Below are 14,227 nucleotides of genomic sequence, written 5' to 3'. Positions count from 1 at the left end.
ATTGCACGATTCTGCAAAACCCCAGATTTTGTTCAATTACAATGTTTTGAAAATCATTTCTTTCTAAAACATCAGTGTATAGTTCGTTAAAAAACAAATATGAATTGTGGGTCTGTAATGACACGTGATCTTTAATCTACTGCTTGAAGTCATAATGTACAGTACTTTGTCTACTTCCTGCAAGAGTGTAAACATGAGCTGTTTGAACTGACCATTGCTGTCATTTTCCTCTATCTCGTACTTCATGAATATTCTGAAGGGGCTGATATGCAGAGGTGGGCCTCAGTGGAGGGGAACATTAAGATGAATTGGAAGTTTGTCTGATATTTGTGTGTGTGTGCCTCTGTGTGTGCTTCTATGTGCTTGTTTGTAATCTTGCCCCCACCCCCACCCCCGCACTCCACTGCCCTGCCATCATCAGACAGGTACCAGAGGGAAAATAATGAGCGATTAGCCTTGGACCCTGTGAAGCTGAGCGCACTGTGTGGAGGTGGATGGCGGCTAATTGACATTTCACCAGCTTCTCAACTGGAGGGCTATCATACCAAATTGACTCAGGCCTCAGGGCAGCAGTGAACGATCCACCTGTTTGAGTTTGAGACTGTGATACTGTTAGACAGTTGTGATGTAAGACTGATACTGTCAGACAGATGTGATGTCAGACTGATACTGTCAGACTGATACTGTCAGACAGATGTGATGTCAGACTGATACTGTCAGACAGATGTGATGTCAGACTGATACTGTCAGACTGATACTGTCAGACAGATGTGATGTCAGACAGATGTGATGTTAGACAGATGCGATACTGTCAGTCAGATGTGATGTCAGACTGATACTGTCAAACAGATGTGATGTCAGACAGATGTGATGTTAGACAGATGCGATACTGTCAGACAGGTGTGATGTCACACAGATGTGATGTCAGACTGATACTGTCAGGCAGGTGTGATGTCAGACAGATGTGATGTCAGACTGATGCTGTCAGACAGATGTGATGTCAGACTGATACTGTCAGACAGATGTGATGTTAGACAGATGTGATACAGATGACAGATGTAATACTGTCAGACAGATGTGATGTCAGACTGATACTGTCAGACGGGTGTGATGTCAGACAGATGTGATGTCAGACTCATACTGTCAGACAGATGTGATGTCAGACTGATACCGTCAGACAGATGTGATGTCAGACTGATACTGTCCAACAGATGTGATACTGTTAGATGTGATACAGATGACAGATGAGATACTGTCAGACTGTAATACTGTAAGACTGTGATGCTGTAAGACAGATGTGGTACTGTCACACAGATGCTGTCAGACAGATGTGATGTCAGACAGATGTGATATTGTCAGACAGATGTGATGTCAGACAGATGTGATGTCAGACTGATACTGTCAGACAGATGTGATGTCAGACTGATACTGTCAGACAGATGTGATGTCAGACGTACAGTATCAGTTTGTGAACAAATAAACATACTCCCTTCTGGGTTCATAACATCACCCAGAGGTGCACACGGCACGGTGAATTTCACCGCCTTCTCCAGAACTGTGTCTGGATGAAATTGGGTAATTTGACATGTTGTTCTGAATAACATTGATTTGCTTGAGTTTCACACTGATGCTCTGTTACACAACAAACAGATTTTGAGTGTTTTACCAGTTGAGAATATACTATAAGTTCCCTGAAGGTCTCTTCAGCTTCAGAGGGATGGAGCGCTGCAGTATGCTGGCTGACATTTCAGCCTCTTAACTGTCACTCAGATGAAGAATGTGCAGCCCGCACTCACACCGGTTCCCCTTCATTAGAGGCCTTAATTAGAACATGGATGCCTCATCGTCTAAACGATGGAGCTGACTAGACTGAGGTGAGGAACTCTGAAATGAGAGGCTTTTTCCCAGAGGTTTCCCAAAGGCTCATCCTTCAGGAGGAACTCCACACTTTGATAGAATTGTTACTCCTTTGACTAGAAATGACTGAATTTACTGAATGTAGACAATGAAAACAACTAATTGTAGTTTTTTCTTCCACCACTGTAGAATACAGAGTAAACATGGTTAATGTGTTTCGCCACACCATCAATCAGTGGATCGGCACTTTGGTCCAGACTGAAATATCTCAACAAATATTGTCATGGAATTTGGTTCAGAAAACCATGTTCTCCACAGGATAAATTATAATTATTTAGTATTAATGTTAATATATAAACACAAACAGATGGTAAACCAAAATACCTCAGGGATAAGGGTCCACTGTAGATGGTTGTAGCGCTGCCCTTCCCTGGTTAACCTCTGTGGCTACACTCTGTCTCTCTTCCTGCTTCCCAGTGGACCACACACATCTACTTGCAACATATGCCACGTATCAACGGCAGAGTCAGAGAGAGAAAGAATTTTCTTATTAAGTTACATTTGAAAATAATCCAACTGGAGCCAAAGCTTTACGGAACAAAACGGCCTGAACCAGAGCCGACATGCGACACGTCAGGTTGGGGTCAGATCGCTGAACTCTAACACGAACACATATTGTATTAACATGACACATCTAATATTTCAGCATGATGAAATCAGTAGAAAATGAAATAGTACAGTAAATATCATAGCATCACAGTGTTTGTTTATACTGAAGGTGGCTCACTGGGTAGAGTTTGAAGTAGTGACATGAAGGGACTGGAGCCCCACTGACCTTAATAGTTTAGCGTTTGATAGCTACACATTGATCAAACATTACTGTGGTTTCAGACATTTGTGCGAGCCAAAACAATGACAATGCAAAAGGTACTAGCATGCAAGGTCCAAGCAAACAGGGGTGAGAATTCTTTGTTAACTTTTCTTCCTAAAAAAGAGCAAGGGTTAACAATTTATGAGAAAATATAAACAACACTAACTTAAAATGACGTGAAGAGAATGGGTAAACATGGTCTTTGACCAGTGAAAGAAAGCAAAGTATGTCCTCTTTAACGTTGTTAAAACGTCTGGGTTGGAACAGGACGTCACTCTGGAATATATAGTATATGAAGCTGTTCATCTAGACGTATGGGATGTATAAAGCTGCAGAATGCACACTGTATTCATAAACCTTTGCAGAATAGCTAAAAACACCATTACGGGACGTCTTGGACCATCCAGACAAAAATAAATGACTGAATATAGCATAGATCATAGCTCTTTTATTGGTGTCACAACATTAACCACAGGCCAAACCATTAAAGGAAGGCCAGTCTCCTCCACGTGTTCTCACAAGAGATTTCCAATGGAGAGCCTGTTATCGTGAACGTCTAAGTAGTAATTACAACGGGGAAACATTTTTTGACACTATATAACATCTCTGAAAAGCAAACATGGTGCCTTACATCAGCATAAATCTGCATAAATCAGTATCTTAATATAAACAATGTGCCAAATGAAAATGTGTAACATGAGTGTCACTCAGGGGTAATTATCACCAACTCTGCGGTTCCCCTCAGCTACACGGAGCATTTTAGCCTCTTTCAGCTTGTTGTTTTGGTTTTACCGCCCACAACTTTATTGTTCAGGTTCACTCTCAGCCCTCTCATAGCATTGTTTTCAGAGAAAATGCTGTAGAAAACCACTGTAAACTACCTGCTCAGCAGCAAACAGCAGGCAGACACAGTTAGAGACTAGCTGGTGAACACAGTGGAGCATTTAGCAGCTAAAGAGCCAGATATTTCCCTCAGGAGTTTGTAGAGAATATTGGACTTACGATCAGGTGACACAAACACCATTCAACATGAATGATAATGTTGCTCCATAACTGCTGAACATGTTAGCAATTACAGCTTTATAAGGCCATAATATGTCTGTATTGTTGTACTGTCCCCACGTGGCCAAAACCCTGATTAATGCTGCTTTAAGTCTACAACTAAGTTAGTCAACATATTTAATGTAAAATGAAACAACAGAGGTGGCAGTGAGGCATGAAGTCAGGAGAATTAGGTCGCCAACCTTTTTCTTAAGGGACCCTGTTTTGCCATTGTATATACAGTGATGATCCCCAATGACCCCACCCACATACAATTACAAAAAAAGGGGGGGAAAGTAGCCTAATTCTTCTGAAGAAAGTGGACTTTATACCTGCAGGAAGTTTGTGTGAAAGTAGCAATTTGTATAAAATTCTGAATAGATATTGCAATGTATCAGACAATCTTTCCTTATTATTTTATTATATATTTTTATTTTTATGTCCGTACTATGATTTTCTTCATACATACATTTTAATAGTCGCCTGGCTTTATGATAAATAAACAGATAAAAGATATAAACTTCTAAAGTAACCCTTAAATTTAATTGTCTTCTCCACAGAACTTAATTAAAAGCATGTATATTATATCTTATAGATATAAAAATCCTTACACCCTTAAAATCAAGAGGGCTTCGTGACCCCCCCGTGAAGCTTTGGCAACCCCTGATGGGGGTCGGGACCCCCAGTTTGGGAAACACTGGTCTAAACCTTCCTAGTCTCCTGCTTTTATCTAATAGATAAAAGAGTTAAATCTCCTTTCTATTAAATCTTGTTTTTATGTAAGAAAACAAAGCACATAACAAGTAGGATCAGTTCTATGAATTCAGGACTTACAGAGAAAAAACACATTAAAAATGTAAATGTAATGATTAATTATTCTTACTGGACTTCATAGTTTACTTCACCACTACGATATCCTTTCATACCCTTACATCATTCAATAATAAGAGTTCAGTTATGTCAATGTGTTTTGTTTGGGTTAGTATGGGATAAGGTCAATGTTCGTATGGTAATGTTTCACCAGCAGCATCTCCTGAGGCAGATGCACTATGACACACTGATAACGTGCTAATGGAAACACCAAGGATGGTAATAACTCTGTCATGGTTATGACACATTTTCTGACACTATTTGAACCCAGTGTCCAGCACTGTGTAGTGTAAGCAGGGAATGTGGCACCTGATAAATGATGGGACAGAGAGACAGTCAGTCAGTCGTGGATGCTCATCTGAACCATCCTGTCAACACTGCTCCTGCACTTCCTCCCCTGAACAGATTAGCTTATCACCAACACACTGCTGGAAGAATCCTCAGCTGTCTGCCCTCAACCACATCATTCTACGTTTCCCTGAAACATTAAGAGTTTCAATGAAAGGATTACCTTTTAAGTGATAGTTTCCTATGCGTAACTCATTAGCTTGTATTGCGTTGTTAAATTGAAGGATTGAACAGTTTCATTGACTAAACCTGGGATCTGTTCAATGGCCTCTGCTCTTCTACACGCTCACTCTTCTACTTACTAATGTTTTTCATATTTTTGTTGAAATTAAGAAATAGTCTGTTGATGGGTCTTCCCTTTTCTTTTCTTTCTGACCTTCCACCGGTCCACAGCTTACTCATTTCCACCTAGAGATAATCATTGACAACCTTGCTAAAAATAGCAGTCAAAACTCACCTCTATAAACAATAAGGCAGATCCGATTTACTTGTTAACTTATCGACAGAGATGAAATGTTTGAATCATTACAAGCTTGTGGTTATTTCTGAATTGTACCTTTCGAGGGCATTCCATGTAGACCTGGTGATTTTAACGTAACATGACCATTTATTATTTGTAGAATGAGAAGATCAGAGGAAGGTGTGGAGCCAATGAAGCTTGTGTGGAGCTCATACTGAAGTGACATTTGGAAGGGTCGGTGTAGAAATGATGGGACTCTGACATATGGCCTATACTGCCTTCCTCTCTCCCTGTTTATGTCTTTCCACTTTTGTTTAATATCAGTGGATCCATCCATTTATCCCATTGAGGGTCATTCTTTCTGTATTATCTTGTGTTGTGTGAGCCGGATTTTACTGGAAATAAAGCCCATTTTTTTAACAATAAATATGGGGGAAAATAGACCCTCCTTCACCCTCCCAAAAGTCATTTTTAAACAGTTTTCAGAGAATCGTAGTTGGAGGTGCTTTTGTGCTGTTACTTCAGTGTCACTCCGGTCCACCTTGCTCATGGCTGAAGCTGCAGCAACATTTTAACCTTCATGTGGTCCACCAGCCCTGCTGTCTATTCCTGTCCTAGACTGATCCCAGACTCCCACGCCATTACATCATGCCTTCCCCTTCCCGCCGGCTGTGGAAAGACTAGCATACACATGTCGTAAATGTGACCCCTCTAGTGCCACCTTTACACAGATAAGGCTATTTTCACACAACAAGGATGGTGTTGCATATATTTAGCATTAGTTCACGCTATTTTTAACACCAATCACCTAAATAAACCAAGGAAGTACTTTTTTCAGTAACTATTTCTCTTTGTCCCTGGTCAGTGGATCAGGTGTTGACATTTATTTTTTACTATAAGAGTGATATATCACAAAATCAACACCTTTAATCTTGACAAGTGCATACTGATTAGTGCTGTAGATATCCACTCTCAAGTTATTAAAACAAGTCATAAAGCACTGTCAGTTAGAATCTTTATTATGGCCTCTAATTAAATCTGGGCTTCTGTTAGGTGATGGGTTTGATAGGTGTGTCGGAGGCCTTAATTCTCATTAGCTGTGCCTCCAGTCCACCGTACTGAGAATAAGTTGCCCTTATTCACTTCACACTTTCCTTTGTGACGTTTAATTAGTTTAATCTGTGTTATATGTTTGAGCTGGAGTCAGTGAACTGGACTGTTTTTTTTATTTTTAGCTTTGTCAATTAATACAAAAAGACAACAACAATTTAGCTGTGTATATATGTCATGAGGACAAATGCAGTAAATCATATTAATCATATTATCATATTACTAATTTAGAGTCACAGCAACCAGTAGTGGCCAATAGATTCACTGGTTGATTTCAGCGATGGAAGTGAGGATAGATATTAGATCCAAACTATATGTGACAGTATTACTGACCCAACGAGTTCAAAATGAATGAAACATTCATGGACATTCATGAAATTGTGAAATACTTAGATGTTTAACACTTAGCTTATAATTATGAAATGTTATTTTGTCTTGTTTCTTTTCACAGTTAGTTTGTTTCAGGACATTTTCTTCATTATCAAAAGCCATAATTCACAGTCAGCATTTCACTTTTCTCTCAGTTCACATTTTCTAGGTTATTATACATTTTATCTGTATTTATCCATATATTATTTATTTCCCTGTACTCATTTTCTTGATTTTGAACCCTTTGAGTCTATAGTAAAGCCAGTATCTGGTGGAGGTTCCACAGTTTCAGAGCCATAGTATAACATACTGTATATACTGCATATGTCAGGCTGAATTTTTGGGAAATGCGTCTAATATGATACACAAGACATCTAGAATGTGTTAAGAGGTTAATATACAATACAGGATGATGACTGCAATTGGTTCAAAAAGTGTTTCTCCAAAGCAACAAAACAACACCAAAATATGTTCCAGTGTTTAACTCTACATTTGCCTCCAAGACATAGTTCTCACACAGATGCAAAGAGCTTCTTACAATGTCATTAAAACCTCTTTAGCGCCCCCCTTCCCCCCCGCTGACCTCCTACTGCGTCCTGACAGATATCAATGGCATTACCTCAGGCTGCCAGGACCCCCACAGTCACTAATGCCCTGGTAACAACACAGAAAGAGCAGAAAGAAACCCAGCGTCTACATGAAAAGGCCGCACACACTCATAAATACCCTGCATTTATAAAGGTGAAACACTAATCTGAGGCCAACGCGTCCCCGGGAAGCCATTTTGAGTTTCCACACAGAAACCTGACGGCTGCATGAACAACACCTCCCACAATCAACCTGTGAATAATAATCTGCTCATTTGAGTAGTTATGAAAAGCACAGGGGATTTCTTCGGACTCGCCATTAAACCTGATATTTCTTAACACAATGTGCCAAAGGAGTACCTGTGGATCGATATGTAAGGGACAGAGCCATGGTTACACCTTCATAATGGATCTGTTCGGAAGAGAATGAGAGAAAGTGTCCTCGGTTTGTTCCCACATAGCGCTGTGCACTTCACATGGAGGAATGTGCCATCCTAAAACTATAAACTGTTGTTTTTACATTTTTTTGTGTGCAGATTAAACATCCAAGATAAAACGTGTTGTCAGTGAGCTTTAGAGGTGTCGGTAGGTATGTTTGCGACAGAGCCAGGCTAACTGTTTCCTCCTGCAGCCTGTAGACGCACCCTTAGTCTTGTTTCCACCGTGATCAGGCTGCTCCAACAGATCTTAATTAGGAGAGGAGACATTACTTATAAGTCCATATGTACGTTGAAACAGTTTCTGGTCCCTATAATTCTTTCTTCTATCCAAACGGCACTGAAGAGATCCATTTATGGATGCCTTTTAAATATAGCGGAATATGAGGCTTCCGTGTGAGATAAATCAAGAGGATATCTTTCAAAGTTACTGTGTCTCTCTTTGTTTCCCCCGCTGAGCTGCAGAGCGGGAACAGACAGCCTTGCTAAAATGTGAACCTGTTCTTTAATGGATGCTGATCAGGACCCAGGGGACCAAAGGGTGTTGCAGGAGGAGCAGCAGTCATAAATTTAGTGAGGTGAGGATCATGCAGAGCTTCCTAAACCAACAACATGATGTACAAGTGGATTCTGCATTATATTGAACAGCCAGTGAGGAACACTAGCAGACTGACTGATGCGTATTTTGGCCGCCACCACAACACAGCCCCTAACTCTGGAGGAAATTAACTGATTGATTGACCTGTTCTTCGAAGGTGCCTTTATGCGTCACATTATCCAAGTTCTATCTACTTTAATATAGATATCGAAACATTTCTCATTTAGCATCATTAAAAGATGATATAACCAAAGAAGGAGAGCGAGTGGACGGAGGAGAAGGTAGAGCAGTCAGACAGAAAGCGTGTTCTCTCTAATCACTGCAGCGCTGCAGTCATCACGCTGTACCCCCTTGTGACAGTTTTATTATCAGAGCTGGTATGCAACACAAGAGTAATTTCCCCTAATGATCTCAGCCGCCTTCCACACCTCAGGACAAGTGAGTGTGGCTGACATGAGTGGAGAGGGGGAGGGACAGAGGAGGGGAGGACGGGGGAGAAAGATAATAAATATAGGAAGGAAAGAACAAAAGAAGAAAAGAACAGTTGACTGAACTGAAACAGAAACGGCTAATCTGACATAAAAAACATCAACACTAATGAGATTATAGTAGATTAAGTAAACCAGCATGTGTGGAATAAATTTGTCCAGAATCACTCTTCTCATCAGACATAAAGCTGCTGAAAGATAAGAATATTAGTGTCAGTCGGTTAACTAAGAGCTCACTGTTTATTCTGTTGGTCCCAGGCTGTTTGTACCATACACAGTGTATGTTGGCGAGGTGTGCTTAACAACCAGAGAGAGTACTGAGCAGATTTATCATCTCACTCCTGTAACTCTGATGATGGACAGTTAACAACAAAGTACATCTAAATCAATGTAGCAGAACCAGAGATATCGTCTTTTTTATTCCACACATTCTTCTTTCTTGTTAAAACCTGGCACCTACATTACCCACAATGCAACTCAACCACTGACAGTTGTATGTGAGATTGTGGTGTGGACTGATGTAAACTCACTTCTCCACACCAGCTAGTTTCTCCTCACCAGTAGATTAGCTAGTTTGTGTTGCTGCTCCATGTGTGCGCCATATTTTTTTAAACTTTTCAAACTGTTGTCCACCCACACTTTCTGTGGAAAGATATTATTAGATGTTGTTGATATAGTGTTATGTGATCATTTTACCCATCAGTGACAGAGGCCATAGATCATTGAAATGACTCACTGTACAGCTCTCAGTGTCTCTGTGAAGTCATGTAAGTGATCTACAATAACTGAATATATGCTATAATATATAGCCACAGTGTGTCAGCTATCAGGAACAAAAAGTAGTTTTGGCACCAACATCATTTAACAGTGAATTGATCTAACGAAGAGAAGCATGTGTGTGAGTTTAAAATCTACAAGTGAAGGTCGATGACCTGCTTTCATCATGTGGCTGATATTTTGAGGACAACTGTTCTATTCATGAGTTGAAATGGACGTTGTGAAGGAGGCAAAACTGTAGGAGCTGAAAATGAAGACTGATCTTGTAGGAGATGAAAGTCTGAAAGAGTCATCAGGGAGGTCAGGCTGCAGGGGAATTGCTGTGAATTGAAACTAGAGAGGAGATGATGGAGCCAATGGGTGAGATATTGTGAGGGAGGTGAGGATGGCGCAAGGTGGCGTATCATCTTAACCCCCATCTTAACTCCTGCAGCTCATCCCATTAGATGTGACTTATTAACCACCAGCCATTAGGTGGCTTCTGCGAGTAATTCTAACACGAGATGATTTCACCATTACAGGGGAGTCAACTGCAGCTGCAGTCGTGATGTTCTCTGTTTCTTCTACTCTTATCTCGCTAATCCAGTATAATGATAGAGAGCTGCTGCACTTCCACTTCCACATCTGCTCACCCATTATGCTGTCTGTGAGACAGGCCACGGTTCAATTAGCCCACAGGTGAAAGGTGAAGCGTTGCTACTTGCTGGATTCAGTCGAGGTAAACGACAGCATGGCGTCCAATCAGCCCAGGCTGCGCAGCAAGAGCCTCTCGTAAACATCATCATCTCTCATCATGATGTTTGAGTGTTTAGGGTCGGTTACAGCAGTCGGAATATAAAGTGCCATAAATGCGTCTTTCTGATATGCTCAGAAATGAATCCTTTAAAAGTGACGGGAAAAAAGTTTGACTTTAGGATTCAGATTCACTGCGATATCCAAAAATCATCTTCAAAACTGGTCTGGAGAGACAAAGAGACTGCAGTTTCACAGCAGTAAACTGGCAGTTTGTGTTTTTCCTGGTGCTGGGTGTGTTATGATGATCTGCTTTATTCTTGTGGTTTTGTGTCTTTCCTTCTTAACCACCTTTGTGCACGCCAGCCTGCTGGAGGAACGCCATGTTTGTCACTGTATATATGTCAATGCATATATGTTATCTAACACTGTGCCCTATATTATGTTTTAAATAAATGTGGGTTTATTACATCTCCCCGCTGCCACTCTAAATATAACAGTGAAAGATGAAATCCTAGTTACCTCATACCCACCACCCCAACTTCATATGAACTTTATTTATAAAAATCCTACTTTTTTTTTAATTGTGTTTTCAACCCATCTCTCCTGTCGGGGCAGTTGGTTTGCAAACTACAAAATGATCACACCACCAAGACATTGCAGTCACATTAGAGAAATGAAGCACAGGGGTGAACATACAGTCCTTGGCCAGGAGCTTAGTGAGTGAGTTTGAAGTACTTTGTGGATTTTATCTCACTATTTCACTCAGCAGTATATAACCCTCCTGATGGGAACAGTGAAGCTGAGCCTTGGACTGAATAGCTGCTGTCAGGTCAGGTTGAAGTAGGCCTGAAGATTCATCAGGGAGGAGAGGGTCAGTCATCTTGGACCTCAGGCTGCTCTGGTTCAGTCTAAAGGTTTGCGCACATATGTATGTAGAACCAAATAATCCCAGTGAAAGCCTGAAAGCGCTGGTTAAATTCTGTCATCAGTGATGTGCACATCGGATGAGATTAATAGTTTTCACCATCACATCACCCGGCCTGAGTGCTTCCAGTAACTGATGAAGTGACGGTGACACCCAGGGCTCACAATAGGAACTGCATTTTAATATAGTTAGAGGGCCAGATATGATATGCCAAATTTTAAAATAATTTAAAAATAACTCAGGGGCCATATAAATTAAAGGGTTGGGCTGCACATGGCCTGCAAGCCGTAGTTTGGAAACCCCTACTATAACACCAGTGTAGCACTAGCATGCACATACATAAACAAACACACACACAGACTGAGCAGATTGTTTGGACTGGTTGCAGCCTGAGAGGATTACCTGCAGACACTACTCTGGGCTGAAAAACTCACACCCACCAACATTTTGTGAGTTATGAAATGCCTTTCATTTACAGTTAATATTGTCCTACAAAGATGCTGGAGTTTAAATCAGTCAAAGACAAGACAGTAAAGCACAGAGCTGTTTGTAGGAAACACAACATTACCTCTCATAAAGCATCAGGTCTCTAGAAAGGAAACTAAAAATGAATTTAAGTAGGGTTCATGCATCAACAGTACAGAAGTTTACATAGCATTTTTATTTGTTCTCATGCACTCATTATTATAGAAAGCACAATAACCGATTTTATCATTTGTAATTTTCCACAGCCATGTGAGTGCTGTAATGTTCATTGTAAAAAAAAACAACAACAAAGTAAGACGCACAGTTCGTTTTTTCTTTTTTCTGCACTGGTCCCATCAGAACTGGTTAATGCTGAAGCGCATCTGAGCTGTTTGGGGAATCTGCTGGTCTCAGGTCTGTCAGTGGCCACTTATGAGTAAACACTTGTGCACCTGTCCATGCTATAATGAGATTCCCCGGGCTGTCATACATCATAGCCTGGGTCCACAGAGCTCAGCACATAATATATTAAATATCAAGCTTCAAGGAAAACTACAGTTTATTAAACTTATCACAGGTGTAAATAATCAAATGAGTGCCGGCTGAATTCCATTTAGCTGCTTCAGTTTCAGGGTCCTGGTGTTGTCCATGCTGACTCACTGGGACTCTTGAATAGATCAGAGTCATCATTAATGTTGTTAGTAACACCTGAGCTGACAAATCCAAATGTGTGCTGTGAATAAAGTCTCTGTAAAATTGTGAAATTGTGAAATTCATGCGTACATCTTGCTGGAAGCTTGGTGATGTAGTTCCCACTTGCAGGGAGAGTTGGTGAACTGCCTTAGCTGGCGAGCCAACTGGGAACATGCTAGTCAGCCGCAACTGCACTCCAGTTAGCCAGTTAGCAGGCAAGCTAGCTTGTTCAAGGTTGGGTGAAGGATGTTTGTGTAAAAGGAAAAACCTCTTTGAGGCGTAGTTTATACTCTTTTAATTTGGACTCTCCGTCAGCTCCGTCAGGACACTTTGCTATTTACGTTGAAGATAAAAGGTCATATATACACAGTTAGTTGACCTCTACTCTCTGTATTTTTCTTGTGACGAGGAACCTTCAGTGACTGTTCACTTCATCTCATCTCAGTGTCCTCACATTCACATTTAGTTTCTCCTGATGGGGGCGCAAGAGGAGTTCATAGAGTGTCGAAAGACTGGAACGGTTCATCCACTGCAGGATGCGAACATGTTCAACACGTTTCATGCTGATTAATATGCTCCCTTTCGCACACCTTTCCACATCAGGAATCAGCCTCTGGAGACCAATCTTGAATTTGTACCAAAGTGTTGAACCAGCCGACCAATGTTTTGTGATTCATGTGTGACTCTTGTGACAATTTACCATCCATCCGTCCGTCACCAAGCGAGGCAAAAAACTGATGGATGGCATTATTGGTTGGTCAATCCATAACTTGGTCCAGAAATATCTTGACAAATATTGGAATAATTGCCAAGAAATGTGGTTCAGACACTTTCGAGTCGATTAATCGGTTAATCGACTGTCAAAATAGTTTCTGATTATTTTTCTGTCAATCATGAAATCAATTGATCCTTTCAGCTCTAGTGAACGTACGTACAGCCTAATCTACGTCTTGTTTAAACAAATGAACATGCAGACACTTTGTGTGATTGACAAAACAGAAGGACCTTTATTTGAACAATAATAAAGGCACAAGACAGAGGTCTCTCTGCTTTTTTGTTCCATGGCTGCAGCTTGTTTGCCGTGTGCCAGTTCTCTATAAATTCCTAAACAAGCACAGGGCACCGTCTGAATCTCCACAAATCAAACGAAACACAAAGTGTTTGGCAAACAGTCCCTCAGGTGTACTTTCCACTGCTTCTCTTAATCTCATATCTGCACACCACCTGTCATGCCATACACAGGATTTAGAATGGATAACATTAAAAATAATCATTTTAAAATAACAGATGAGCAATGCCTAGACTATAAACAATAATATCATCCAGAGCATTTAGAAATGTACTGAATCTTTCACAGCACAGGCAGCAAATCATAACAATAAAATTGTATAAAAAATAATCTCTTAAATAAAACATAAAGCAGAGACAGTAAGGAATGTACATATATGTGCCATCTTGGTTTCTAACAATCCGTCAACCTGATATACAGAGGACTTTATGTCCTTCAATAAAAGTACAATTCCACTTCCTTGTACTTGTCTTTGCTCTGACTCACATTTTTAGTCCCATTTAGGAATGATAATGAAATGGTGTACC

The sequence above is a fragment of the Enoplosus armatus genome, chromosome 8, assembly GCF_043641665.1.
Source record: "Enoplosus armatus isolate fEnoArm2 chromosome 8, fEnoArm2.hap1, whole genome shotgun sequence".
Classification (NCBI taxonomy): Eukaryota; Metazoa; Chordata; class Actinopteri; order Centrarchiformes; family Enoplosidae; genus Enoplosus; species Enoplosus armatus.
The sequence above is the reverse complement of the archived record's forward strand: the minus strand, read 5'-3'. Positions refer to the sequence as shown.